The sequence below is a fragment of the Microcaecilia unicolor genome, chromosome 6, assembly GCF_901765095.1.
Source record: "Microcaecilia unicolor chromosome 6, aMicUni1.1, whole genome shotgun sequence".
Classification (NCBI taxonomy): Eukaryota; Metazoa; Chordata; class Amphibia; order Gymnophiona; family Siphonopidae; genus Microcaecilia; species Microcaecilia unicolor.
In genome coordinates, this window is record NC_044036.1 from 178762992 (window position 1) to 178788832 (window position 25841).

The window sequence follows — 25841 nt, forward strand, 5'->3', positions numbered from 1 at the left end:
CACACACAGACACACATTTCTGATCTGGTATGTTTCTTAGAAAATCACCACAAAAGTTTCTGCCCCACTCCTAACATTGTTGCTCACCTAATGGATGCTTTCTGTAGACAGCAGGATTGATCAGGCACAGAAAAAGAACCTATTTCTAAAATGTGTAAACATCCATTTCTAGAAAAAATGAAAGCAGGTTAGTATTAAGATGAATCTAATTTTCAGGGAGACAGCTGCATGTTTGGGAAAAGTATTTCTGATCATTTTTTAACACAGAACAGATGGATGTTAGCCATTGATTAAACTTTTCACATGTGCAGTTGCTTTGTACTGTTCTTTTGCGGGAGTGGCCAACCCCATATCTAGCTGGCCAGGGAGGACCACCAGAGTCACAGCTTGACCAATTTTTCATCCCATACTATATCACCTACTAAAGAGCTTTGGTGACTGAGCAGAGTTTGGTTTGTCCCTTCCCCCAGGCATCAAGAGAGGGAATCAACCACAATTCTACTGCCTATCACCTTGTGATCATTAACACATCAATTCTCTTTTTCTTCTTTGGTGTTCTGGATCTTGCCCACAGGTAGGAACAAGATTTTGGTTTAACACATATTGACCCCTGACACAGGCAAGAAACTGAAACAAGGTCCATGTCAGCTTCTATTATGGTTCTGTGGCAAACTCCCTTTTTTTCTGTTGCATAGTCCTACTCACACGTGAAACAGTGTCCCTCTGCCCCTGCCCCGCATAACACTGCCATCTGCACATGGGCATCGACTTATGTACATCCTGTTGCATCACACAGAGTCAACTAAGGTGGGAAGTAAGCATGGCGGACCATTGGGAAATGGCAGTAGTGTACCTCACCAGCATTTATCAAAATTAATTGATTTTGATAGGTGACATGCCCACTTCTGGATTTTCAGCCAATTAGAAGTGAGGACATGCCCAAGCCATGCCTATTCCCTTCCCCCTTTGATGATGTCACCACCCAAACTACACCCAAGCCATGCCTACTCCCCGCCTCCTTGGATGACATCACTGGATATGATGACCCTGCCCAAGCCTCACCCCTTTTTCATAGCATGCCCCCTTGCTACAGCTTATTTGCATAGGCCCACCCCAAGTCCACACCTTTTGTGTAGCCCCACCCCAAACCCATCCCTTTTGGTGTTGTCATGGGATTTGATGTCACAGCTATGCCCCTTTTTAAAGATGAGGCCACTACTATATGCATCACTTCACTTCCTGTTTCCACTACTAGCCACCATCTTGGATGGGAGTCATGTGATGGGAAGTGACATAAAAAACCCCAACACTGCTCCCTACAGCCTCGATGGAATTTAGTTGCGCATGAGAACCTTAATCTTTTTTTCTCACAGAAAAGAAAAATAGGCATTTGTTTTTTTCTTTTTTTTCTTTCAAAAAAAGAAACCTTTTTAAGCTGGATCGTCTGCTTTTTAAGAACAGCAAAGCTGTTTGCTTTTTTGTCCAGCAAAGCAAAGTATTCTCTGTCTGTGTTAGATCAGGTCTATAGCCTGCTGTTTCCTTTTTCACACAGTTTGTGTGAGATCCATAGGGTCTGTTGCTGCCACCCACAATCTACTTCCCCTAGCTAGCAGCAAAACTTACAGCAGAATCTCAGCACTGCCCCTTCCAAGATGCAGTTGCCCTAAGGCAGCTCTGTTTCAAAAAAGGACACCTTTTTAAGCTGGATTGTCAGCTTTTAAGAATGACAGGGAGGACTAGAGAGATAGCAACACCAATTTTGCTTTCAGACCCTGCCATCCACCCACAGCCCCCTTCTCCCTAGTCATCTACCCACAGCCCCCTCCTTCTCTGTAGCCATCCACCTACAGCCCCCTCCTTCCCTCTAGCCATCCACTCACAGCACCCTTCTCCCTAGCTATCCACTACAAGGAGAAAACAGTCATTTGTTTTCTTTTTCTTTCAAAAGCATATGAATCTGAATGCTTTATTTTGCTTTAAGCAGTGTTCACCTGAGAAACATACAAGTTACAGATAAGCAAACCTCTCTCTCTGCAACCTCTGAAACTATCATTTTGTTTCTTTGAAAATGAATGCGAGCCGAGGCGTAGCTAGGTGGGGGCACGGACTCCCACATATTTAGCCCTGGTCCCCTCTACTTTCGACCCCCCCCCCCCCTCCGCCGCCCCTCCCCTGCCATGGATGGAATGTATGGAGTGGAGAAGCAGCCTAGTGGTTAGGGCACCGGTCTTGAACTCCAGAGGTGGCCAGTTCAAATCCCACTACTACTCCGTGTGATCTTGGGCAAGTCACTTAACCCTCCATTGCCTCAGGTACAGATTTAGATTGTGAGCCATCCTTGGATGGAGAAATATCCAGTAGTATTCTATTGTGGATTAAAAACTGGTTAAAAGATAGAAAACAGAGAGTAGGGTTAAATGGTCAGCATTCTCAATGGAGAAGGGTAGTTAGTGGGGTTCCCCATGGGTCTGTGCTGGGACCACTGCTTTTTAACATATTTATAAACAAGCCGTTAAGCCCATTAAAATGGGCTTACAGTTTTATATACTACATTCTTTGTGTGTGTGTGTGTGTGTGTGTGTGTGTGTGTGAGTTCAGAGAGAGAGTGTGTGTGTGTGTGTGTGTGTGTGAGAGAGAGAGAGAGAGTGTGTATGTGTGTGTGTGTGAGAGAGAGAGAGTGTGTATGTATGTGTGTGTGTGTGAGAGATAGAGAGAGAGTGTGTATGTGTGTGTGTGTGTGTGTGAGAGAGAGAGAGAGCTGGTAGTAGTCCCTGTGAAAGTGGAGGGTCAGTCGCTCCTTATAGCCAGTTGTTAAGAGAGAGAGATGGTGTGTGTGGGTGTGTGACAGAGAGCGAGAGAGCTGCTAGGAGTCCCTGTGAAAGTGGAGGGTCAGTCGCTCCTTATAGCCAGTTGTTAGAGGCAGCAAAGCAGGGCTCGTTTGTGAGTTGTGTGTGTGTCTGTGTGTTTGTGAGAGAGAGAGGAGAGAGAGAGAGGTGCTAGTAGTCCCTGTGACAGTGGAAGGTCAGTCGCTCCTTATAGCCAGTTGTTAAGAGAGAGAGAGAGAGAGAGAGTGAGAGTGTGTATATGTGTGGGTGTGTGAGTGTGTGAGAGAGAGAGAGAAAGAGAGAGAGAGAGAGAGATGGTAGGAGTACCTGTGCAAGTGACTCAAGAAGCTATCAGTGCAGGGGCGTAGCCAGACAACAGATTTTGGGTGGTCCTAGGGAAGAAGTGGGTGGTCTGAAAATGAGCCTCCATATGTATTAAAGGCAAATAATGGCCCTTTTAGCAAACTGCGGGAAAAAGGGCCCTGTGCTGGCCATGGGGGCTGTTTTTCCTGCGCACCAGGGCCCTCTTTACCGCAGGGGTAAAAAAGCCCCCAGCACACATGGCCATGCAGTAAGAGAACTCTTACCTCATGGCCATGCAGCAGGAAGCTACTACTACTACTACTACTACTATTTAGCATTTCTATAGCGCTACAAGGCATACGCAGCGCTGCACAAACATAGAAGAAAGACAGTCCCTGCTCAAAGAGCTTACAATCTAATAGACAAAAAATAAATAAAGTAAGCAAATCAAATCGATTAATGTGAACGGGAAGGAAGAGAGGAGGGTAGGTGGAGGTGAGTGGTTACAAGTGGTTACGAGTCAAAAGCAATGTTAAAGAGGTGGGCTTTCAGTCTAGATTTAAAGGTGGCCAAGGATGGGGCAAGACGTAGGGGCTCAGGAAGTTTATTCCAGGCGTAGGGTGCAGCGAGACAGAAGGCGCGAAGTCTGGAGTTGGCAGTAGTGCAGAAGGGAACAGATAAGAAGGATTTATCCATGGAGCGGAGTGCACGGGAAGGGGTGTAGGGAAGGACGAGTGTGGAGAGATACTGGGGAGCAGCAGAGTGAGTACATTTATAGGTTAGTAGAAGAAATTTGAACAGGATGCGAAAACGGATAGGGAGCCAGTGAAGGGTCTTGAGGAGAGGGGTAGTATGAGTAAAGCGACCCTGGCGGAAGATGAGACGGGCAGCAGAGTTTTGAACCGACTGGAGAGGGGAGAGGTGACTAAGTGGGAGGCCAGCAAGAAGCAGATTGCAGTAGTCTAAACGAGAGGTGACAAGGGTGTGGATGAGGGTTTTGGTAGAGTGCTCGGAAAGAAAGGGGCGGATTTTACGGATGTTGTAAAGAAAGAAACGACAGGTCTTGGCAATCTGCTGGATATGAGCAGAGAAGGAGAGAGAAGAGTCAAAGATGACCCCAAGGTTTTGAGCTGAGGAGACAGGGAGAATGAGAGAGCCATCAACAGAAATAGAAAACGGGGGGAGCGGGGAGGTGGGTTTGGGGGGGAAAATGAGAAGCTCGTTTTTGGTCATATTTAATTTCAGGTGGCGTTGAGACATCCAGACAGCAATGTCAGACAAGCACGCTGAAACTTTGGTTTGGATGCAAGGTGAGATATCAGGGGTAGAAAGGTAGATTTGGGAGTCATCAGCATAGAGATGGTAGGAAAAGCCATGGGATGAGATTAATGAACCAAGGGAAGAAGTGTAGATAGAAAAGAGGAGGGGACCAAGAACAGAACCCTGAGGTACGCCGACAGTCAGAGGGATAGAAGTAGAAGAGGATCCACCAGAGTGAACACTAAAGGTGCGGAGGGAGAGGTAGGAAGAGAACCAGGAAAGGACAGAGCCCTGGAATCCAAGTGAGGACAGGGTATCGAGAAGTATGCTGTGATCGACAGTGTCAAAAGCAGCAGAAAGATCAAGAAGAATGAGGATGGAATATTGACCTCTGGATTTAGCCAGTAATAAGTCATTGGAGACTTTAGTAAGCGCAGTTTCGGTTGAGTGGAGAGGGCGAAAACCAGATTGTAGTGGGTCAAGAATAGCATGTGAGGAGAGAAAATCAAGGCAGCGGTGGTGAACAGCACGCTCAAGTAATTTGGAGAGAAAAGGAAGGAGGGAGATGGGTCGGTAGTTAGAGGGACAAGTAGGGTCGAGTGAAGGCTTCCTAAGGAGAGGTGTGACCACAGCATGTTTAAAGGCAGCAGGGACAGTCGCAGTCGAAAGTGAGAGGTTGAGAATGTGACAGATAAAAGGAATAAGAGCAGGAGAGATGGCATTAAGAAGGTGGGTGGGAATGGGATCAGAGGAACAGGTGGTACATTTTGAGGAAGAAAGGAGAAGTGTAGTTTCCTCAATAGTAACTTCAGGAAAGGAGGAAAGGGAATGAGGGGAAGGAGAGAGAGGGGAACGGACTAGTGGAGGGAGAGGTGGTGAGGTAGAGAAAGCAAGGTTTATCTTTTCAACCTTGTTGTGAAAGAATTCAGCAAGGGTCTGAGGAGATAATGAAGGGGGAGTTGGGGAAGGGGGCACCTTGAGGAGAGAGTTCAATGTGGTGAAGAGAAGTCAAGGATTAGAGCCAAGAGAGTTGGTCAGTTGGATATAATAATCCTGTTTGGCACGTAAAAGAGCAGATTGGAAGGAGGTCAGCATGAACTTAAAGTGTAAGAAATCAGCAAGGGCCCGAGATTTCCGCCAGAGGCGTTCGGCGGAGCGGGTACAGGAACGTAGGTAGCGGATATTAGAAGTCAGCCAAGGTTGGGGTTTTGTACGCCATTGAGGTGGCGATAAGGGCTCCTGCGCTAACCCAGCGGTAGCCCAGCAGCACACGGCGATGCCTGATTACTGCTGGGTTACCACCGTGCAAGCCATTTCCAGGGGTTTTCTTTTTTCCCCCCAGAAACGGCGCATGCTCGGGGCAGGACTACCACCGGCGGCCACGTTTGATGGGCGGCAGTCCCAAAAGAGCAAGCGGCAAGCCCACTCTGTAAGGGCCCCTTAATTAGTTAGCTAGATATGCAAAACATGATAAATTTGTACCCAAACAACCCACCAAACTGAGCAGAGCACAGTCCACAGACCTCCAAACCGAAAAATGAGGGAAAAGGCCCTAGCAGCAGCCCACCACCCAACAACCAAGACAGAATCTGCCTCTCAAGAATTTAAAGATTTTATTTCACAAGGCCAGTTGTAAGTACATTTATAGGTCCCTTCCTCAGAGGGCTTGCAGTCTAAGTTGCACTTGGGGGTGAATGTGTTGCCCAAGGTTACAAGTATCAGTGGGAGAAGCAGGATCTGAACCTTTGTTGATCTGTTTCTCAACCTGCTGTTCTTAACCATTAAGCTATTCCACACTCCAGACTACTTCAGGAGAGGGAAACTGGTGAGAAGGGCAGCCTGGGGAGAGAGACTGTGACTGGAGGGCCTCAGTGGGGAGGGGGAGAACCAGGGAAATGTTTAAATAAATTCTGTTGGGGGGGGGGGGAGACATGAATAAGGATCAATGGTAGGGGCATAGGTCCAAATATAGAGTTAATCTGGCCCTACGTATCTGCAAAGGTTTAATATGTGTGTTCATTTAAGAATGAGATGTGTAGATCCTTTTCCAGGGATAAAGCGACTATCTGAGAATACTGGTTGCTGTGGTGACCTAGTCAGAGAACTGTGCAAATTACATTACACTGTGAAGTTATTTTTCCACCTTGCCAGTCAAAGCAACACCTTTTCAGCTAAGTACAATAAGTTGCGAGAATAGAGCACAAGATTCTGTATTTTAAGAAACAATGAGACAGTTCACATCAGGTCCTGACTTTTCCGCATGCTACACAGCTCCACTTCTTTGTTACCTACATATTAAGGCCTGCTCACAATAAATACTCAGTCAAGAGTTTATCACAGATTCCTGGAAGTTTAGTGCTCCCCAGATGGAGCAGGAAAATATTTATAATGCTCGATTAACTGCTATTCCATCATAAGATCACAGCAGTTCACAATAAAACAAGGCTGTTTATAGAGAGGCACCTGTTACAGTTAGACAGCTATATTAATCAGGCACACAACATAGTAACATAGTAGATGATGGCAGAAAAAGACCTGCACGGTCCATCCAGTCTGCCCAAGAAGATAAACTCATATGTGCCACTTTTTGTGTATACCTTACCTTGATTTGTACCTGTCCTCTTCAGGGCACAGACCGTATAAGTCTACCCAGCAGTATCCCCGCCTCCCAACCACTAGCCCCGCCTCCCACTACCGGCTCTGCCATCCAATCTCTGCTAAGCTCCTGAGGATCCATTCCTTCTGAACAGGATTCCTTTGTGTTTATCCCACGCATGTTTGAATTCCGTTACCGTTTTCCTCTCCACCACCTCCCGCGGGAGGGCATTCCAAGCATCCACCACTCTCCCCGTGAAAGTAGGGTGAGATCATCCCATGTCACCATGATAGAACATCTCTCTCAGAGCTCACAACTATATGTGAAGTTCTGAGCACACATGGCCCTTCCTACATGCGATGGTGTGCTCAGATCCCTAGCAATTTCAAAGCTTCAGAAGGAATGCATGCAACTCTCAGGAAGGCAGGAGGGAACCTGTGCCTGATCAATCCTGCTATCTCCAGAAAACTTCTGCTACAGGTAGGCATCTTTGATTTTTTTTTTCATTGACAAGCAAATGATTTCCAGGACTTGCCCTATCATTGATAATGATGTGAAAGTTGAATAGATCTGACATGTTGGTCAGTACTGATTGACCAAATGCAGAAGACTGGTCAAAGCGATAGTGAAAAGCAAGGGTATGAAGTGAGGACCGAGAAGCTGTTTTGCAGATTCTGTCCAGTGAAGCAAACTTCAGGAGCCACAATAGATACAATGGGGTAAATTCTTAAAAGGTCATTGAAATTTAGGTGCCAGGATGATGCATGCAGAACATGAATTGCTGTGTGTGCAACTGCTGCTTTAGAAAAGTAGCATAAATCTGCATTTACGCGCCTAATTTTAGCAACGAGAAACTAACGCCAGCTAAATGTAGGCAGCGAGGCGCATAAATTATACTATTCTATAAACTGTCTGTGTAACTGCCTGATGCTCCCAACCCACTCATGTCCCTCTCAGGTCCATTTTCCCTTAAAGTTGCATGCTCTGGAATTTAAGGGGCTCTTTCACAAAGCTACTACTACTACTATTTAGCATTTCTATAGCGCTACAAGGCGTACGCAGCGCTGCACAAACATAGAAGAAAGACAGTCCCTGCTCAAAGAGCTTACAATCTAATAGACAAAAAATAAAGTAAGCAAATCAAATCAATTAATGTGAACGGGAAGGAAGAGAGGAGGGTAGGTGGAGGTGAGTGGTTACAAGTGGTTACGAGTCAAAAGCAATGTTAAAGAGGTGGGCTTTCAGTCTAGATTTAAAGGTGGCCAAGGATGGGGCAAGATGTAGGGGCTCAGGAAGTTTATTCCAGGCGTAGGGTGCAGCGAGACAGAAGGCGTGAAGTCTGGAGTTGGCAGTAGTGGAGAAGGGAACAGATAAGAAGGATTTATCCATGGAGTGGAGTGCATGGGAAGGGGTGTAGGGAAGGATGAGTGTGGAGAGATACTGGGGTGTAAGCAGGGGCGTAGCCAGACCTCTGCGGGAGGGGGGTCCAGAGCCCAAGGTGGGGGGCACATTTTAGCCTGCCTCCCCCAGCCACTGACCCTCCCCCGCCAGTTTTGACCGCCGCCCCCGCTGCCGCAAGGACGGCAGGACGTCAGGACTCACAGCACAGATCAGCGAACGCACCAGAGACCGGCGCTGAAGAAGACTAAAGCTGGCGGGGGTTGGGGACCCTCTCCAGCAAAGGTACCTTGTGGCGCGGCGGTCGAAAGTGGCGGGGGAGGGTCAGCAGGGGGGTCAAAAGTAGAGAGGGCCAGGACTAAATCTGTGGGGGCCCATGACCCCGTTGCCCCACCTAGCTACGCCCCTGCCAGTAAGGGCTGTTTTGGATGCACTCTGTGGCCCTTTTTACCACAGAGGGTAAAAAAGCTGAAAATAGCCATGGCCATGCAGTAAGATTGCTCTTACCACACGGCCATGTGACAGGGAGCACTTACCCATTGAGGTGGTAGTAAGGGCTCTCACACTAACCTTGAGGTAACCGGGTAGCATATGGTATGCCTAATTACCGCCAGGTTAGCGCTTCATTAAAAAAATACAGCCCTATTTTCCCCAATGCAGGAAATGGTACGTACTGGGGCAGGAACTACCGCCGGTGCCCATGTTATGCACACAACTGATCTAATTCTATAACTTATGTGCACAAATTTGCACACTAGTTGGAAATTTGAGCATGCAAGTTTATAAAATTAGGAGGAATAGCTCTGATTTCATGAAGAACACCAGACTGTTCTTAATAAAATTTGATACGGGAATGCTAGCCATTTGGCTAGAGTTCATTTGACCACTGGTATGGCAGCTGCCTACAACCTCTGATACAATCTAGTGGGTGGAGGGACATCTCATGTGAACGTATGGGCCATTCATGGGAAAACATGGGGCATGTTCTTTCTTTATTCAAATGGAAAGGTGGAACCAACTTTGGGAGGTATTTTTAGTATGAGTAAGTAAAACTACTTTATTATAATGAAACTGAGTAAATAAGTGACTAAGGCCTGAAGCTCTCCAGTTTCCTTTAGCCAAAGTAATTGCTACTAGAATGAGAATCATTCAGGTGAGATTCTTGAGATGCAGAGTTCAGTGACTCAAATGGCCATTTCATGAGATATATAAGGATGGCATTAAGGTCCCAAGTCACAGTGGGCTTCTGAAATGCTGGTCTGACCTAAAGAATATAGAAATGACACTGGACACTATGTCCATGGGTATATGACAGACTAAAAGTGCCCTGAGGTGATCTCTAGATGTTTTGCAGCCCTAGCCAAAAGCAATGGTGCAGGCAGGGCCAGCATGGGGGGGAGTGGCAAACAGGGACGTCCTGGGCCCCACAGCTCCAGGGGGCCCCCGCAGTCTGCTATCCCTTCCTCCTTCTTGTCACCCCAGACCTGCCAAGTCCTGCCAAGTCTCCCACATTGAGCCAGAGAATCCTGCTTTGGCGGGTCAGCTCTCGCACTCCTGTCAAAGTGGGAAAGTCCACCACTGACAGGGGCGGTCCTATAATGAGGTGCACTACCGCACTCCTCCTCTGGCATCTTTCCATTCCCTTCCCCCGCAAGCCAAAATATTCAATTGTGGCAGTGAGGTGGTGGGGAGCGGAGGGGGGGGGGGTGAGGCAGCAGGGGTGGCAGACCAAAATGTGCCCCCACCTCAGGCTCTGGCCCCCTCCCACCGCAAGGTCTGACTATGCCCCTGCCCCTATGGCTTGGGAGGATGAAACACCATTTCTCCTTGCAGAGAAACAGCCTGACAAGGAACACAGTGTCAGCATGAGAAACTGGGTTGTCACTGTCTAGGCATCACTTTTGTTAATGTCCCCACACACATGACATCATGACATCTTTATGCGCTGATGTGAAATCGGCGCCAATCAATTTCTATACAGTGCACAGACATTTAAGTGGTTTTATATACAGCATGGAAAATGGTAGGCATATTCTATAAACCACAGACTTTTAGGCAGATTACATGATGCACAAAAACATGACATGGAAAGGTGACATTAAGTGTGATTCCATAAAGGTCACATGGCCTTTATAGAATTAAGCTTAGCATGCCTTTAGTCAGCACCGATTTTTTGGGTGTATAAGATGAGTTCCATCTGTTTCAAAGAACAGTTGCCAACATCTACCTATTATAGAGAAGATGGAACCTTTCTGGACCTGTGCAGAGTGAATCTCCAGTAGGAAACCATACAACTTGATATTAAAAGAGATGTACAATTAAAACTGATTTTGTTGTGAATGAGCATGTAGGACTGATTTTCTTACTGAGTTGCCATTGTAGGTAATAGACGAATCCGTCCCTTTTTTTTTTTATTTTGGACTTATCTGGTCATCTTATACTTGTCCACCTAATCACGGTGGATTACATTTAATGAAGAGTAGCTTTTGAGCACTGAACCTGCTCCCCCCCCCCCCCCCCCTGAGAAAGCCCCATTGAGAGAGAAAATGCACCTTCCTGTTTTTGTGTTTCGGGGGTACAAATTCCTGGAGCCCCTGCTGCTGAGAGGGTCTGTTATCGATGGTTTGTGCCATTGTACCAGATCTTACTGCCGATGCTGGGAGGGGTGTATGTTTGTTTGCGGGGAGAGAGTGAACAGGTTCTTTTCCAGCATCCCAAAGGGTCGAGGCGTCCAGATTCCTCAACAGTCTCCCCGCCTTCATTTCCCCCGACAGCGAGCAGTTGGGTTGAACGTGGGTAACTGAGGTTCTTTTTTTTGCTACTGAGGTGAATCCCACAATGAAAGCTGAACTTAAGGAACCCAGCTGTGCCATTGAGCACACAGACGTGGATCGTACCACTGGCAAAAGAGGGGCTGGCTTCAGGTAGGACCCTCCACTTTCCTCCCTTAAATGTCTCTGTGCCTCAAACAGCAGGTTCAGAGCTTTCCATGCTCGGTAGATCTGATGAAATGATTAGAGGGTGAGGAACTGAGCTCTCTGCTGGGCAATGTCCAAAGCGGTCACCTCAATAGCCCCCACCTGAAAGCTGCCTTAGCAGGTTCCTGAAAAATACCAGGTCTCTGCTTAACATCTAGGGAGAGACAGCAAAGTGATCATGGCATTGCAGCTCCTCGGGTATGTGACTCACTAATTTCCTTTAGGAGCATTTTTTTGCCTGGGGTTGGTTTGTCCCCCCCCCCCCCCCCCCCTTTTTTTGTTGTTGTTTTTTTTTTTTTTTACATTGCGATCAGAGGAACACTGTTTGCACCTGTAAGACGTGGGTGGCTTTCCTCTCGGCTGCATGTAGTGATAAAAACTAGTGTAACCTACATGAAGGAAGCATTAAGTTGTCGGTGTGTCCTGCACTGTTAGCCATTTCGTGCCTTCCTGCCTGCTTTTTGTCTGTCCGGGAACATGACAGAGGAAAGAGGATGGGGATAGAAGCATCTTCTCAGGCGATTTACTTTTCAAAAGTGAGCAAATCGTTTGTGCCAATTTGCAGGCGCTGGGCAGCCTGGTTTATTTCCAGACACACCTCACTTCTAAACCAAGCAAGCCCCCGCTGTGTTTTCTCCCCACAATCTCAACAGCAAATTAATAAATTGAGAACTCATGCAAAGCAAACTGGGATAGAAAGCTTGTGTGTGTGTGTGTGTGTGTGTGTGTGTGTGTGTGTGTTTGTGTCTCTGCCCCTCATCTGATGACATGCAACAGTGAAATTGCACGCTTGCACTGTGAGACAGGTAAGGTGGAAAGGTTGAAACACCCAGGAATATCTTTTATTCTATGCAGTATTATCTCAGACTGGAATCTTATCTAGTTTCAAAATGTAATGGCCACCTCAATTTGGGTGGCTGTAGCGCTAGAAGTGGATTTGATCGTTTGGAGGATTTATAGTGTAGTAATGGGAATCCATCACATTAAATCTTCCTCCTCTTGTAACGAAAGCTTCAGGGCAGGTGGACTGGACCGAACATTTTTTGGTCTCTTTTGAAGTTACTCCAGGCAGATGAGCAAGTAAATTCCATCACACACGTTTTTTCCATCACACACGTGTATTGGTTGGAATATACAAAAAAAAGTCATCCTTTTTTCCGTTTAATATTTTGATTTCTAAGGCGAGAGAAATACACGGAAGTGTCCTGAAATCGCCAGTCTTGCCAGAAGGATCTAAATGAATGGAAGGGATTGTACTGGCACAATTTTCCTCTGTCTACAGTTAAGGAATCACCGTGCGCCTAGAAGTGTAACTATCTCCAAAAATTGCAAGAAATAAACTAGGTATGGTCAAAAGAAAGGGGTCAAGCGTGCGTGAGATCAAATAACACGAGCCGAGTCAAAAGAGGAATTTATCAGCTAAAAGTAGCGCTCTCATCTGGGATGTAGTGTGGGCAGGAAGAACTGGGCAGACCGGACGAGCTAATTGGACTTTTCCTGTCTTCATTAGCTGTTACTGTGACAGCGGGAAGTCTTGTGACAGGGCGTGAGGCAAGGATTTCAGGATGTTCCACCAAACCGGAGCACTTTTTCCACTGGATTTAATATGTAATACGTTTATATGGAAAGTTAGTGTGCAAGTGTAAGTCGCATGGTCACAACTAATCACCTTTTTCTCTGCTTTCCGTATTCTCTTGTTTGATTCCTTGGCATTATTTGCATTATCACATACCATGTAAATGAGTTTATCTTGTTGAGCAGACTGGATGGACCGTACAGGTCTTTATCTGCCGTCATTTACTATGTTACAAGTGTTTTCTCAAAAACAGGTAAGATGACTTTCGGAAGTCACGCAGTGAATGGGATTCGAACACAATCGGCAGAATTCAGACAACTCTCCTTTACAAGGCTGCAGAACTGACCAGGGACTGCTCCCTGAGCTTTATTAAGCCAGGTATTTATTTATTTAGATTTTGCTTACACCTTTTTCAGTAGTAGCTCAAGGTAAGTTTCAGGTACTCTGGATAGTTCTTTGTCCCAGGAGGGCTGAGGCAATGAAGGATTAAGTGACTTGCCCAAGATCACAAGGAGCAGCAGTGGGATTTGAACCCACCTCTGGATTGCAAGAGGGTGCTCTAACCACTAGGCCACTCCTCCACTCCCAGGATTCCATTCAGAATCTCAGAGAGTAGCAACATTCCATGTAGATTCCCAATGAATATTTATTTACCTTTTTCAGTAGTAGCTCAAGGTGAGTTACATTCAGGTATACTGGATATTTCTGTCCCAGGAGGGCTCACAATCTAAGTTTGTACCTGAGGCAATGGAGGGTGAAGTGACTTGCCCAAGATCACAAGGAGCAGCAGTGGGATTTGAACCAGCCACCTCTGGTTTGCAAGACTGGTGCTCTAACCACTAGGCCACTCCTCCATTCCACTCCACTCCACTCCACTCCCAAAGCGTGTCAAAGCGTGGAGTTACCGCCTGACTACTGCGTGGCTCTTGCAGTAATTTCATTTTTGGTGCACGTCCGATACGTGCATCTGAAAAATATTTTTTATTTTCTGGCGCAGGTAGCAGACGCGCACCAAGTGGCATCTAATGTGCGTAGGTCCTTACCGCCCAAATTCTTTACCATTAGGTCTATGGCTGGCGGTAAGAAATTCTTTACCATTAGGTCTATGGCTGGCGGTAAGGTCAGAGACCCAAAATGGACGCGCGGCAATTTTGATTTTGCCGTACGTCCATTTTCGGGGGGAAAAAAAGAGGCCTTTTTTACAGGTGTGCTGAAAAATGATCCTGCCTGCGCCCAAAACCTGCGCCTACACTACCGCAAGATACTTTTTAGCGTGCCTTTGTGAAAGGACCCCTTAGTGTTTTTAAAACCCGTATCACAATACATTGTGGTAGTTTGAGTTCTTGCTACTACCATTTGAAATCAGCACTGCAGGGGTCCAAATCCAGATTGACCCATCACCATCTCTATCTACAATGGAGAGGATAGAGTGGAATAAATAATATATTGCAATATTTTAACTGTGATTGTGATCCTGATCTAACTCAATTCTGAAGCCATAGCCCATAGGAAGGTTCATCTTTTGTGAAACTGCCACTGGAGAGCTAGTAGTTGTAGCACCTGGCATAATCTTGGCTTGTAGGGAGGAAGATAGCAGCCTGGTGCTTCCAGCCATGCACTCCCTTCTCTGATTCCGGACCCCCAGAGGCTTGTGCTTTGAAATGTTCAGAATTAAGGTGTCACAGGTCAGAAAGGTGACTATTTTAGTATGCAAAGTTCTGCAAATATGCCACACTTGAGGCAGAATTTCAGAAACATTTTTGCAGAATACAAAGTTTTATTGCAAACTGTGCAGAATTTTCCAATTTTGGCTACAGATTCTGCCATTCAGATGTTGCTGAAAAAAGGGGGGGGGGGGCCATGTTCTCTATTCTGTATTATCTCTATCTATGCTGTTCTATTTTTATGTCCACTTTGCAGGTCTAATAATAATGAAAAATCAAGTCAAAATAAATAAAACCATGCCATTCTGTTTCAATATTTCTGCATAAAACACTTACATTTTAAAGAACTTTTCTTTCCCTTCCAAGAAGGTTCTTTTAAAAGGATTGTAATCTGATCAAACTATTTCTTTGGGACACGTTGGTTTCCATTGCATTAGTCTGGTGTCCCAGTTTAGGTCTAATATATTTGCAGCATTATTGCCCTGCTCCAATTCTCCATTTTTGGGGAAGCTCATTGAGACTGTAGAAATGCTCCCTTTTCAACTATACGACTTAGAAATTTAGGCGCACCATAGTTAGTGAGATGTGCGTATAAGTCTCAATTGATGCCAATTAGTGCTGTTAATTGCTTGTTAACATCCAATTAACAGTGCAGATTAGCTAAACAATTAAGTCATGCGCATTGTTTATAGAATATGTGCAAATTCTACACAGAAATCAAGCCGCAATATATAGAATCCTGGAATAAATCCATATCTACATGCCTAACATGTGGCGTGAGCACTTCCACCAGCCAAGTGGCTAGTGTAAATGCTTGCAGTTAACTGTAATAGCATATAATGTCCCAAACAAAAGATATTTCAACTCTTCTGGTTAAAAGTTGCTGCCCAGTGGTGTTCCTAGGGGGGGGGGGGGGTGCGGTGGGTGCGGTTCGCCCCGGGTGCACGCCGCCGGGGGGGGGCCGTGCGTGCCTGTCCTCCGTTGTTCCATGCTTCTTCTCTGCCCCGGAACAGGTGTTCCGGGGCAGAGAAGAAGCATGGAACAACGGAGGACAGGCGCGCGCGGCACCCCCCCCCGGCGGCGTGCACCCGGAGGGGGGGTTCCTTTGCGGGGGTGTCCTTTTGCCGGGGGGCTCCGCGCTGCATCAGGTGGGCACTGCACCCGGGGGCGGGGCGCATCGGCGATCCGCCCCGGGTGCCAGCCCCCCTAGGAACGCCACTGTTGCTGCCATCTACTGCTATTTGTAAAAAGAAAAAAAGAAAAAAGATACGTGTTTATGTTTCACTTGATATGTTTTTGAAATAAGTTAAAGTTATGCACTTTTTGAAATACTACTTTCACTGAAGATCTAGATGAGAAAATTTACAAAGGGCGGTCTTATGAAGATTTGCGCCGTAACCATTGTTCAACAGAGCAAGGAACACTGAGTTCTGACGGTGTGAGCTGCAGTAATATCTGATGATCCCCGGAAAAAGAGAATGATGCTTCATTGTATAGTTGAATCTGCTTACAGTTCTACTATAATAATGCTCCTGATAAGATATTCGTGATGGTATAAATTATAAGAGTTGAAATATCTTTTGTTTGGGACATTATATGCTATTACACACTTTGAAGTCCCCACATATAATATATACAGTCCCTCTATTGGAATTGCAGTTAACTGTAGGCAGTTAGGTACTCAAATGCTAGTATTCTATAAGTCATGTATGTATCTGCCTGACACGCCCATGCCCCTCCCAGGTCCCACAACCCCACTTGCAGTTTCACACTATGGAAATCTGAGTGCATAACTTATGTGTCTAAGTGCACTTAGTTGGTATTCTCTAACTGCCAATTAGCACCAATTAACATATATTTATGGCCAATAATTGGTTGTTAATAGTAAATTAGATGCTAATTGGCCTGAAGTTATGCATGCAACTGCCCTTATTCTATAACTTTCATCTTTGTCGCAAAGTTGGATGTGCAGTTTTCTAGAATTAGGTGGATAATGCCAGCATGATGACTACACTACATGTATATTCAGTGCTATACCAATAACCACATTAAATATACATACGAAGTAAAAGTTCCAGTGCTGACCTCAGTACGGTCACCACACTGGCTCAGAATCCAGCCCTGGGTCCCTTATTGAATGTTTGACTTTATAGAATCCTTCTAGAATGGTCTGTTCATCACAGCAGGTTTTGCCACATTTTTTATATCACACTGGCATAAAGCTGCTTGTTGCTGTTTTGCCCCTTTGGAATTGTGCCTTAAAACAAATGATTTGCTGTTCTGGAAAAAAATGAAGATGTGTGGTGGTCTTCAAGTCTTTGCTTAAAGCCCACCTCTTCAATGCTGCGTTCGGCACCTAACCCTTACCGTTCAGTGAATCCAGACTGCCCCAATTTGACTGCCCCTATCGGACCGACCATTCACTTGTCTATTAGATTGTAAGCTCTTTGAGCAGGGACTGTCTCTCTTTGTTAAATTGTACAGCGCTGCGTAACCCTAGTAGCGCTCTAGAAATGTTAAGTAGTAGTAGTAGTAGTACCTAAGATTTCTAGTACCATATAGGTGGGTTAATAGTACTCTGATTGCGTGCTTTATTTGTCACCTTTTTAAAGAAATTTACCAAAAGTGCTGTACAGCAAAAACAATCTGGACATAGGTGACAGTCAATTTCAGCAGTAAAAATAGACCAGTAGGAGTTCAATATGTTATACTGAAGTCTTTACATTACTGTGTTTTTAACTAAGTGTATTTTATTCTCATTGCCCCTTATCTAGAGATTTGTGCTTCCTTTAAAATACAGAGACCCTTTTACCTTTAAGCAGCTAACGTGGGTTTTACCTCACATTAGCACAGACCTGCACTCATAAAGCAGTCAGTGCAAGAAAAATACCTATGCTAGCAGCCTAATCCAGAAGTGGGCGACAGTTACATAGTAGATGATGGCAGAGAAAGACCTGCACGGTCCATCCAGTCTGCCCAACAAAATAAACTCACATGTGCTACTTTATGTGTATATCTGACCTTGATTTGTATCTGCCATTTTCAGGGCACAGACCGTAGAAGTCTGCCCAGCACTAGCCCCACCTTCCAACCACTAGCCCCGCCTTCCTCCACCAGCTCTGCCACCCAATCTCCGCTAAGCTTCTGAGGATCCATTCCTTCTGAACAGGATTCCTTTATGTTTATCCCACGCATTTTTGGGCATGACATGCGCAGTTTGGAGCAGCGACCGGTCATGACGGCTAGCACATGGGTCAGTACCACATACTAGCTGTCACAACTGCAAATTAGTGTGGCTACACATACCACCACCTCAAGAAGAGGTGCTAAGTGCAGCCAAACTACTGGCAGTCCAGTAGTGCAGCCACAGACCAATTTGATGCAGGTCCTCAGCCCTGCCCTGATATAATTTCCTTCCCCCACCCAATCTCTCTGATTTAGCCACAACTCAAAGCCCTTCCCACTGCTTGGCAAAGAAATCCTCCCCTCACCATCCCCAGGCTTACTCAGAAGTGATCCCTGGTAGTCTAGTGGGCTAGAGTGGGACCAGTCCTCCTCCACTCTGGCCCCGGGAATCAAAGTGGCTACTAGATTTTTTTATATCATAGTAATGTTGGAAGAAATGATTTATTTTGGGGAAAGAGCTCGAGAGCAACTCGCTACTGTTTATAATTTAAGAGCAGGTGCTGTATGTATAAGTTTTAGGATATTAATTTCTCCACCAATCACCAAAGGTGATAATTGCAATAAATTAAATAGATTAAGTATATATAGCTTCAATATACTCAGAACACAAAGAGACCGTATTTTTAGCTTCCAAAAAAGGTTGATTTAATATACAATTGCACACGAGAGGTAGGTTTTAAGAGATCTTTACAGGTAATCTGTGCATAAAATAGAACAAAGTAGCAGGTAGGTTAACTTACAAGTCCTTGTTACAAGCATGCTGTGGTCCAGCTGATTGATGAGCACATGTTGAGGACAGGAGGCATCAGCAGCTGAAGAGAATCTGACTTGCTTGCAGTGAAGAGAGTCTGACTTGCTTGCAGTGAAGAGAATCTGAATCTTGGGAAACAGCTTGTCCTTTTATATTTTGCAAGCTGCAGGAGGATATGCCATGTGGATCTTTGTCCTGATTTCCTGGTTTCCACCCGACCCCTGAGCATTTGCAAAGCATTGTGGTATCTTGGTCTGCACACGACCCCTGAGTTGGTCCCATGTCTTATAACATCACGAGACTTACAGTCTGGACTTTGCTGGCAAATGTCTTCTGATGTCCTGTTCAGTCTCTGGGGCAGATACACATTACAAGTCCTTCCTTTAGGCACATGTCTGGAAGCTGATGGGAGGGGCAGGTATACCTTTGACAAGCAAATGTCCTGTTTATGCTTCTCCTGAGTATTCAGGTGTCCACCTTAGTCCATCTTTTGTTAGGTGGGAGGGCAGAGGAAGCTCTTTTGTGTTTGTTAAGTGTTTGTGATTAACTATCTCAGAAGTTCCCAGAAAAAGGAATGGAGAGAGAGGGGCTTGAAATGAAACTATTCTCTCTGCTGCCGTGTCAAATATATATTTTTAAAAGATACACAAATATATTGGTGTATATATAATCCAGCAAATATGCTACATATTTCAGTAATAAACTGATACCATTACATTAACATAGTAAATGACGGCAGATAAAGACCTGTACGGTCCACCCAGTCTGCCCAACAAGATAAACTCATTCACATTGTATGTGATAATGCAAAGAATGCCAAGGAATCAAACAAGATCAGTTAATCTCTTGCAAAAAATAAAACAATTGTATTGCCTCTGAATGCCTAATTTTATAGCCAACTAACTCTCCTTTTCTGTTCTTGTCTCTTTTATCTTTCCCTTCCCAATGGCCTCCTTTTTTCCCAGTATTCCTGTCCTTTACAGTTGATATTTTAATTCTTTCTCTTTCTGTATTACTAAAGAGGTGGGGATAAAAGGGTACAGGGCAAGTGAGTAGTGGTTAGGAATCAAAAGCAGCGTTAAAGAGGTGGGTTTTTATCCTGGATTTGAAAATGGCCAAAGACGGGGCTAGATGTACAAGCTCGGGAAGTCTATTCCAGGTGTGAGGTGCAGAGAGATAAAAGGAACGGAGTCTGGAATTAGCATGAGGATTCAGTATCGTCCTCATTGGCACTGGGAGATCAGGGCTGTAAGCATTGGGTGAAGCCCAAAAAGCATAAGCACTGGTCTTCCTCGATGCACAGTGCCAGGAGCACCGGGGCATCGGTGGATCCAATACCCGAGAAGCACCAGCACCGGGAGGAGCACTGCTCCTCCTTGGAAGAGATGCCAGTACTTGAGTCACCAAGCAGACCAGTCCCTGCCACTGGTTCAGCAGTGACTTCTTCTCCGGCTGCTTCTGCCCCGGCTTCCACATTTGCCAATATCCATCTTCAGTGAGTGGTTCCGCAGCATGCTCCAAGAGGACCGGCCTCCCAATTAGCCATCTCTCTCCTCTTCAATCAGTCCAAAACTCTGCTGCGTGACTCATTTTTCGCCAGAGTCGCTATGCTCACATTAGCCCTCTCCTTAAGTCGCTTCACTGGCTCCTTATCCGTTTCCGTATTCAATTCAAACTTCTCCTATTGACCTATAAGTGCATTCACTCTACCGCTCCCCAGTACCTCTCTACTCTTGTCTCTCCCTACGCCCCCCCTCGGGTACTCCGTTCTGTGGATAAATCTCTCTTGTCTGTCCCCTTCTCCTCTACTGCTAATTCCAGATTCTGTTCCTTTTATCTCGCTGCACCTCACGCCTGGAATAGACTTCCCGAGCTTGTACGTCTAGCCCCGTCTTTGGCCGTTTTCAAATCTTCTTGCTTGTTGCATCTTTCTATTCTTACTTAGCTGCTTTCCACCATTTTGCAACTCTGGGTCATCATAGGATGAGGTGGAAGGGGATGAGTAATCTCAAGAATTTCTTTTTATGGAAAAGATGGTGGATGAATGAAACAGCTACTCAGCAGAGGTGGTGATCATGACTACATGAATTCAAGAAAACACAGGACAAGTAGTACAGAGGATCTCTGAGGTAGAAGGAGGGATTGCAAAGTTTAATAGTTAGTATAGAATGGCAGACTGACTAGGTCATATGGTAGCCTTCTTCCATCAATTTTCCTACTCTCTGCTGTTCACAGTTTAGGGTCTTCTCATTCTCTCCATCATATGTCCTCTGTTACTTTTCCCTTCTTCCTGCCCCATACAAGATTCTCTTTCTCTCAGTTCTCAGTCTTTCTCTCTCTCTTCCTACAGATCCTCTTTCTCCTTATTCAGGGGTCCTTTACAAAGGCACGCTGAAAAAGGGCTTACGGTAGTGTAGGCGTGGGTTTTGGATGTGGGGCGATCCATTTTTTAGCTCGCCTGTAAAAGAGGCCTTTTTTTTTAAGTTTTGCCGAAAATGGACATGCAGCAAAATGAAAATTGCCACGTATCCATTTTGGGTCTGAGACCTTACCACCAGCCATTGACCTAGTGGTAAAGACTCACATTGTAACCAGGTGGTAATGGCCTACATGCGCCAAATGCCACTTGGCACGTGTCCATTACACGCACCTGAAAATAAAAAATATTTTTCAGATGCACGTATCAGATGCGCACCAAAAATGAAATTACCACAAAAGCCACATGGTAGTCAGGTGGTAACTCCATTTTGGCGTGTGTTAGGCATGCGTAGATGCTTATGCAGCTTAGTAAAAGGGCCCCTCGCATTTTGCTCCAATCTCTGGTAATTCAACTCCATGGGCCACAATCTACTCTTTCTCCTATTCTCTCTCTTCCCTCCCCCATACCAGATTTTTTTTCTTATCTATCCTTCACTCCTCCCCTCCCCCCCCCCCTCCCCCCGTGATTCAAAGGTTTGTCTCTTGTACTCGATTCTTGATACTCTGTTCTAGGAAAGTTCTAGAATACTATCCCACATTATTTGCATCCCTGATTCCTGGTGCTCTGTCTTCCCCTGTACCAAAGGCTATGCTAGTGATGCAGCCACACAGGTCACAGGAGAGGTTAGGGTGTCAAAATTGTCTCCCATCCATTGTCTCCTCTTCTTGGTCATGGTTTAGTCGGTGCCAGGGTTATGTTGCTTGGGGCATGATTCTGGCGCCTTATGCTCCCATCCACAAAGCCCAAAATCACAGTACAGTCTAGCTACTGTTACTTATACTGGCATTGAGAATCCTGCACCTTTAGGAGGGCTGCTTTGGGAAAAATTTAGATTTCCTACCTTGTCGACCTGAACTTTTAAGCCCAATGATAAGAGAAGAGACAATGGAGCTGTTGAAGCTACAGGGGAAATAGACACCAGTTTTCTTCATTGCTCCCTGCCCGTCAGGATCACCTCTGCACTATCTCTGAGATAGGGCTGGCCACTGACAAAGAGCAATTCAGCAGTCTGGGCCCAAACATTGAGAAGAGAACACAGCAAACTCCTCCCCCTCTCCCCCCCCCCCCCCCCCCCCACTCCATTCCCTCACATAATGAGGCTTAATAGAATATCAGGTTCCCAGGTCATGCACTTAGTTTTGTGGTATGAGCCATATGGGGACCCATATGTCTCATACTGTGAGACTGACCCCGCATGACCCAGGAAGCTAATAGCTATTAAGTGCCATTTCTACCTTCACCATGGAGTTGGGAGAATATCAATATAAGGACAGTATAGATTACACTACATCCAGGGGGTGGTGACATGGAAAGAAGTCCTTCACTACCTCTGCTCCCATGGCTGGAATGGGAACAGGAGGTGGCCAAAGATGCTGGATTCCAGTATACAATACTATGAATTTAAAGAGGGGTTAAAGCCTATTCTGGTTGCTTACAAATGCTTACTAATAAACATTCTTGTGGTATAATTTTGTAGTTGTGTTATACAGTACATAAATTCGGTTGCATCACTTCAGGGTAGGCAGCATGGTATGATTTCTGAAGTTGAATTAAATAAGTAAATTAAACCAGGGTGGAGGTGTATTTTCAAAGCACTTAGGCTTACAAAGTTACATGGAGGCTCGTTTTAAAGAGAGAAAAATTTCCAAAAAAAAAACATGGAATAAATCTGCATTTGGACGTTTTTCTCACAAAAAAAATCCAAATTGGTATTTTCAAAACCAATTTTTAGAAGTTTTTTCTACGAAGTCTGTCAGAAGTGCGTTCAAATCACAAGGGGGCATGTCAGGGGTGTGTTAAGGGCAGAATCTGGGCTTTCCTAACACTTGGGTGTTTTTCTGTCATTATGGAACAAAACAAAAACATCCAGGGCTATAAGTTGGACGTTTTGGTCTAGACCTGTTTTATTAAAGAATTAGGCACAAAAAGTGCCCTAAATGACCAGATGACCACTGGAGGGAATAAGGGATGACCTCCCTTTACTCCCCCAGCGGTCACTAGCCCCCTCCCACCCCCCAGAAATGTGATTAAAAACACTACTTACCAGCCTCTATGCCAGCCTCAGATGTTATACTCAGGTCCATTAGAACAGCATGCAGGTCCTTGGAGTAGTCTAATGGTGGGTGCAGTGCACTGCAGACAGGTGGACCCAGGCCCATACCTCCCCCTACCTGTTACACTTGTGGTAGAAACTGTGAGCCCTCCAAAACTACAACTTATAATCACCTAAAATTCAGAAAATTATTAAAGACTCACCTATTCGGAAAGGCATATCCGAATGACCCAACTTAGGTGACTCAACCCTGCAACACTTCACTATCAAAGATCGTATTGAACATTGACAAACCCTTTTACCTCAAACCCAACTTGATTGAATCTTATCTTCCCTATCCCACTATAACATTTTGTACTATTCCCATACCGGACTTGGCGAATGCCTTCACGGTATTATGTAAGCCACATTGAGCCTGCAAATGTGTGGGAAAATATGGGATACAAATGTAACAAATAAAATAAATATAGGTGCCCATTTCACCTATAAGGGCTATTGTAGTGGTGTACAGTTGGGAGTAGTGGGTTTTGGAGGGCTCAGCAGACAAGATAAGGGAGCAATGGTGAGATATTTACCTGGGAGCATTTATTTGAAGTCCACTGCAGTGCCCCCTATGGTGCCCCATTGCTCTCCTGGGATGTCTGTGTGGCCAAACTATGAAGAATAAGTACATAAGTACATAAGCATCACCATGCTGGGACAGACCAAGGGTCCATCGAGCCCAGCACCCTGTAACCGACAGCGGCCAAAAGAACAAGCAATTTGTCGCGCCCATCCTAGAAATACTGTATTCCCTCGTCCATTCAATAACATTCTATGGCTTTTTCCTCCAGGAAGCTGTCCAACCCTTTCTTGAAGTCCGCTAAGTTAACTGCCTTAACCACATTTTCCGGCAGCGAATTCCAGAGTTTAACTATGCATTGAGTGAAGAAAAAGTTCCTCTGATTTGTTTTAAATTTACCACATTGCAGCTTCATCGCATGCCCCTTTGTCCTAGAATTTTTGGAAAGCGTAAACAGACGCTCCACATCGACCCATTCCATTCCACTCATTATCTTATAGACCTCTATCATATCTCCTCTCAGCCACCTTTTCTCCAAGCTGAAGAGCCCCAGTCTCTTCAGCGTATCCTGATAGGGAAGTCATCCCATCCCCTGTATCATCTTTGTTGCCCTTCTCTGCACCTTTTCCAATTCCACTATGTCTTTTTTGAGGTGCGGCGACCAGAATTGAACACAATACTCGAGGTGCGGTAGCACCATGGAGTGATACAATGGCAGAATAATATCCTTATTTTTGTTTTTAATCCCTTTCCTAATGATACCTAATATTCTATTTGCTTTCCTAGCCACAGCAGCACATTGAGCAGAAGTTTTCAACGTATCATCAACGACGACACCTAGATCCCTTTCTCGGTCCATGACTCCCAACGCTGAACCTTGCATGACGTAGTTTTAGTTTGGGTTCCTCTTTCCCACATGCATCACTTTGCACTTGTTCACATTAAATGTCATCTGCCATTTAGACGCCCAGTCTCCCAGTCTCGTAAAGTCCTCTTGTAGTTTTTCACAATCTTCCTGCAATTTGACTACTTTGAATAACTTTGTGTCATTGGCAAATTTGATTACCTCACTAGTTACCCCCATCTCTAGGTCATTTATGAATATGTTAAAAAGCAGAGGTTCCAGCACCGATCCCTGAGGGACCCCACTAACTACCCTTCTCCATAGCAAATATTGATCTTTTAGTCCTACTCTCTGTTTCCTATCTTTCAACCAGTTTTTAATTCACAGTAAGACACTACCTCCGATCCCATGTCCCTCTAATTTCCTCTGTAGTCATTCATGAGGGACCTTACCAAATGCCTTCTGAAAATCTAGATACACAATATCAACCGGCTCACCTTTGTCCACATGTTTGTTTACCCCTTCAAAGAAATGCAGTAGATTGGTGAGGCAAGACTTCCCTTCACTATATCCATGTTGACTTTGTCCCATTAGTCCATGCTTTTGAACGTGCTCTGTAATTTTGTTCTTGATTATAGTCTCTACCATTTTGCCCAGCACCGACATCAGACTCACTGGTCTATAATTTCCCGGGAATCCTCTGGACAGTGGCGTAGGAAGGGGGGGCGGTCCACCCCGGGTGCACGCCGCTGGGGGGTGTCGGCACCTCGCTGGTTCCTTGCTCTCTCTGCCCCGGAACAGGTTACTTTCCCCGCACCGCCTTCCAGGTATGTTCTCGCGGGGGGGGGTTGCGCTACGGAGGGGGGAGGGTGCGTCGCGCTGCACCCGGGGGGGGGGGTGCGCAGCGGCGACCCGCCCCGGGTGTCAGCTGCCCTCGCGACGCCACTGCCTCTGGAACCTTTTTTAAATATCGACGTTACATTGGCTCCTCCCACATCCCAATGGCTTACTTTTTTGCGTTTTTCACTTGGATGGGTTTTTTGTTTTTTTTTTTCAAAAATGTACCAAAAAGGTAAATGTACAGAGCACAAAAACATATAGCAAAAAGTCATTAAAAAAAAAGAAGACATTTTTCTGTTTTAAAAATGGTTATATTCCCCACTTGAATTTTGCACATTTTTAGCAACATGTCCAAAGTTGGACTTAGATGTCATATTGAAAATGCCCCTCTTAGTAACCTACGGAACTTTTTCAGTCTAATTGCTTTGAAAATACACCTCAAGCCACCTTATAATTGAAAGAGAAAAATGCCTAGATTTCGACCCAAATCGGGAGATAGACGTTTATCTCACAAAAACGAATAAAT

General features: G+C 45.3%; 1 protein-coding gene across 1 annotated transcript in view; it reads left to right on the forward strand.

The window, feature by feature from the left end:
- The window catches only part of LOC115472409 (hyaluronidase-like), a 68680-nt gene that overhangs the window by 11954 nt on the left and 30885 nt on the right, over positions 1 to 25841 (forward strand). The gene's annotated exons all lie outside the window — the stretch shown is intronic.